A 5,376-nucleotide genomic window follows, 5' to 3' on the forward strand; every position below is an offset into this window, starting at 1 on the left:
GAATCTAAATTAGTATCTTCTATTAAAGTCCGCAAAGAAAGGTACATTTCTAGTAACTTTCTCCTCCTCATCTCCTTCTTTCCCCCCTCTGAACTTACAGTTTCCCTCGGGGTTGTCTCCCTCAGGACTACCATTTTAAATTGACAGTAAACTATCACTCATTTATTAAGTATGATTTCATCTGTGTACAAGTTATCTAGCTCATGCATAATTACCTTTCCCTTTTACATTTCAGAAATTTTGTAAGAGATTCTTCAGATAATATTCACAACAGACTTGTAACATATGTTCTTGTCAAAATTGTTTGGCATCATTATAATACAAGATGATTAGCTACCTTTCCAAGGAGAAAGCTGTCAGGAATGGACAAAAGCACACTAACCCTTAATTAAGGGTGTGCATATAATGGATTTTTTTAGATTAGGTGCGTTAGGGAAACTACTTTTGGACCTAGGGAAGCATGCATGGATATATTTTGGTGTATTGACAGAAATCAAGTAGTCCTTTGTGTGTGTCAAGTACAATATAGCACTGTATCATTACAAACTTGTCTGGTTACTATATTTCCTTACCATAGTAAATTGTTTCTATCAAAATAGGCATCATTCACTAACCTATCTCTCTCAACATGCAAACACGCCACCTCATCATGCGACGTGCATAAGGAGTAGGTCAACCTCAACATGCAACCATGCATAGGAAAAAGCCCACTTCAACATGCATGATAATTTCCATTCTATTATCCTATTTATATATTTAATGAAAAATTTAGAATAATCAAACACCATAAGTTATATGTATTTTTAGTTTCAACTATCATATTGTTACTCTGAGTATTCACATGTCCCATGCCACTAAATATCACATAAATATATTGTAAAACATCCACAACAACATGTGGAGTATCATCTAGTATCTTTAAATTCACTATGCTCCACTAGTAGAAAAAAGGTCAAACGTGAAGCACATTAGTGCCGGTTTGTATTTGAGCCGGCACAAATGTATACATTACTGCCGGTTCCAACGGCTAGCCGGGCCGCTCTCATTAGTACCGGTTCGTGGCTAACCTTTAGCACCGGTTCGTGCCACGAACCGGTACTAATGAGAGTGGTGGCAGGATGTTGTCAGTCTGGCCCCCCTCCAGCACCTTTAGTACCGGTTCTTGGCACGAACCGGTACTAAAGGTCGTCCTACATAAACCCTTCGTCCACCCGAGCTCGCTCTGTTCTTCCCCTTTCCCCTCTCCTCTCCGTTCTTCCCCTCTTCCTCTCGAGCTCATCACACATTTTGCCCAAAATTTGTCAAGATTTGAAGGCCCCCATCCATTCAAATGATCACAAAGGTTAGCAACTTTGTCCTTTCATCTCTCATTGCTATATTAGCTCTTGCAATGCTTTATATAGTTATTAATTTGTGAGTTTAGTAATTTGGGAGGAAATATATATATGTGCTAGTATTTGATTTATATGCAATTTGAGGTTAAAATAACACTTAGTTTGCATATGTAGGTGTGGTTTACTTAGTGCCTTCTAAATCTCCGTCGTAACCACCGTCGATCGCCCGCACCGTCCCGTCGCCGGCACCACCTTGTGGTGAGCCTCTTGTTCATGAAATTTTATATAAAAAATTGATGTTTGTGTGATTTGGATATATAGTTACTCGTATAATAATTATCTTACCCGTACGTTGTTTGTTATACATAGTGCCATGGTTTTGATATCCGTCCCCGTCGGCCCTCGTCCTTGTTATGATTCGGATGTGGTATATTCTCTTTTAAAACTATTTGTTGCATTTCATGTTTATGACAAATTATGCCCATCAAGTTGACATAGATATTTTTATCTAGGAGGTATGTGAACCGGAAATTCCAACCGACCCTATTGTCGAGAGGTTAAATTTAGTTGAAAGAGAAAACGAGTACTTGAAAGAAAAATTGAAAAAAATTGAGGGGGAGAAGATGGAATTGGAGTTGCATGTTGTCGATGTCGTCGATGATCACAAGATCAAGAAGGAGAAAATGCGCTTGAAGATTAGAAAGATTAGAAAATATGCCATCGATAGTGAGGCTTGGTATCATTATGCTGTTGGATCAATTGTTACCTTAGTTGCGATCTTGATCGCATTTGTTGTTGCATTTAAATGCTTTAGCTAGAGAGTTATTTGTTTGTTGCATTTAAGTGTTGTATGAACTTTATGTATGAACTTGTATTAATTTGGTCTATTCGGTGTTGTGTAATGAAGATGAGCCGGCAATGGATGTACGATGACCGATGCTCTCCCCAGTTCGTTGAGGGTGTGCATACTTTTCTGCTTGCGGCTGAGGCAAACAAGCGGGCGGATGGTTTTATGCCTTGTCCATGTGCTGGCTATAAGAATGGTCGCAATTACTCTACGTCAAGAACCATTCACGTCCACCTGTTTGAGTCCGGTTTCATGCCCCACTATAATGTTTGGACCAAGCACGGAGAAAGAGGGGTTATGATGGAAGACAATGAAGAAGAAGAGGACAACGACAGCTATCCTGGCCATGGGTTCCCTGAATACGATGATACAACAATGGGGGAAGAAGCTGAGCCGGTAATGCGGGAAGAAGCTGAGCCGGCAATGCGGGAAGAAGCTGAAGAAGAGGCATCAGATGAACCCGTTGATGATCTAGGTCGGGCCATTGCCGATGCAAAGAGAAACTGCGCAAGTGATTTGGAGAAGAAGAAGTTGCAGCGCATGTTAGAGCATCACAAAAAATTGTTGTACCCGAATTGCGTAGGTGACAAGAAAAAGCTGGGCACCACACTGGAATTGCTGCAATGGAAGGCTGAGAATGGTGTATCTGACAAGGGATTTGGAAAGTTGCTGGTAATGATAAAGGATATGCTTCCAAAGGACAACGAATTGCTCGAGAGTACGTACGAAGCAAAGAAGGCTGTCTGCCCTCTAGGGTTAGAGGTGCAGAAGATACATGCATGCCCTAATGATTGCATCCTCTACCGTGGTGAGTACGACGATTTGAACGCTTGCCCGGTATGTGGTGCATTGCGCTATAAGATCAGCCGCGATGAGCATGGTGATGTCGAGGGCGAGCGCCCCAGGCAGAAGATTCCTGCCAAGGTGATGTGGTATTCTCCTATAATACCACGGTTGAAATGTTTGTTCCAAAACAAAGAGCATGCCAAGGCGATGGGATGGCACAGAGAAGACCGTAAGAAAGACGAAAAGTTGAGAGTACCCGCTGACGGGTCGCAGTGGAGAAAAATCGAAAGAAAGTACGAGAAGGAGTTTGCAGATGACGCAAGGAGCGTATGGTTTGGTCTAAGCACAGATGGCATTAATCCTTTTGGGGAGCAGAGCAGCAACCATAGCACCTGGCCTGTGACTCTATGTTTGTATAACCTTCCTCCTTGGTTGTGCATGAAGCGGAAGTTCATTATGATGCCAGTGCTCATCCAAGGTCCTAAACAACCCGACAATGACATTGATGTGTATCTAAGGCCATTAGTTGAAGAACTCTTACAACTGTGGAATGGAACAGGTGTACGTGCATGGGATGAGCACAAACAGGATGAATTTGACCTAAAGGCATTGCTGTTCGTGACCATCAATGATTGGCCTGCTCTCAGTAACCTTTCAGGACAGACAAACAAGGGATACCACGGATGCACGCACTGTTTGGATGATACCGACAGTATATATTTGAATAGTTGTAAGAAGAATGTGTACCTGGGACATCATCGATTTCTTCCGAGCAGGCATCCCGTAAGAAAGAAAGGCAAGCATTTCAAAGGTGAGGCGGATCACCGAACGAAGCCTCGCCACCGTACTGGTGCTGATGTACATGATATGGTCAAGGATTTGAAGGTGATATTTGGAAGGGGTCCTGGCGGACAATCTGTTCCAAAGGATGCTGACGGACGCGCACCCATGTGGAAGAAGAAATCTATATTTTGGGACCTGCCATATTGGAAAGACCTAGAGGTCCGCTCCGCAATCGACGTGATGCACGTGACGAAGAATCTTTGCGTGACCCTGCTTGGCTTCTTGGGCGTGTATGGGAAGACAAAAGATACACCTGAGGCACGGGAGGACCAGCAACGTATGCACGGAGAAGACGGCATACATCAGGGTCATGCAAGCTACGCTCTTACCAAAGAAGAGAAGGAAATCTTCTTTGAATGCCTGCTCAGTATTAAGGTACCGTCTGGCTTCTCGTCGAATATAAAGGGAATAATAAACATGGCAGAGAAAAATTTCCAGAACCTAAAGTCTCATGACTGCCACGTGATTATGACGCAACTACTTCCGGTTGCATTGAGGGGGCTTGTACCGGAAAACGTTCGATTAGCCATTGTGAAGCTATGTGCATTTCTCAATGCAATCTCTCAGAAGGTAATCGATCCAGAAATCATACCAAGGTTACAGAATGATTTGGTGCAATGTCTTGTCAGTTTCGAGTTGGTGTTCCCACCATCCTTGTTCAACATCATGACACACGTCCTAGTTCACCTGTGCCAAGAGATTAACGTTTTGGGTCCTGTATTTCTACACAATATGTTCCCCTTTGAGAGGTTCATGGGAGTCTTAAAGAAATATGTTCATAACCGTGCTAGGCCAGAAGGAAGCATCTCCAAGGGCCATCAAAATAAGGAGGTCATTGAGTTTTGTATTGACTTTATTCCTGACCTTAAGCCGATTGGTGTTCCTGAATCGCGGCATAAGGGCAGACTGGATGGAAAAGGCACGCTAGGAGGGGAACAAATAATATGTATGGACGGACATTCTCTCACTGAAGCACACTACACAGTTCTACAGAATTCTGCCTTGGTGGCTCCGTATATGGATGAACACAAGAATTTGCTACGCTCGAAACACTCGGAGCGGTCTGATGACTGGATTACACATGAACAAACTAGGAGTTTCGCCTGCTGGTTACAGACACGTACCATGCATGACACCTCTATTGAAGATGACCTGTACTTGCTGTCCCAGTTACCATCTTCGAATATAATGACTTTCAAAGGGTACGAGATAAATGGTAATACATTTTACACGATCGCCCAAGATAAGAAGAGCACCAACCAAAACAGTGGTGTCTGCTTTGATGCAGAAACCAAGACGGGAAAGGAAACATATTATGGTTATATACAGGACATATGAGAACTTGACTATCGACGTGGTTTAAAGGTCCCTTTGCTTCGGTGCAAATGGGTCAATATGACACGAGGCGGGGTAATGGAAGACCCGCAGTACGGAATGACAACAGTGGATCTCAACAATCTTGCACATCCAGACGAACCATTCGTCCTAGCCAATGATGTGGCACAGGTTTTCTATGTGAAGGACATGTCTACCAAGCCAAGAAAAAGAAAAGATAAAGAAGCGAAT

Source organism: Triticum dicoccoides, chromosome 1B (assembly GCF_002162155.2).
Source record: "Triticum dicoccoides isolate Atlit2015 ecotype Zavitan chromosome 1B, WEW_v2.0, whole genome shotgun sequence".
NCBI classification, from domain to species: domain Eukaryota; kingdom Viridiplantae; phylum Streptophyta; class Magnoliopsida; order Poales; family Poaceae; genus Triticum; species Triticum dicoccoides.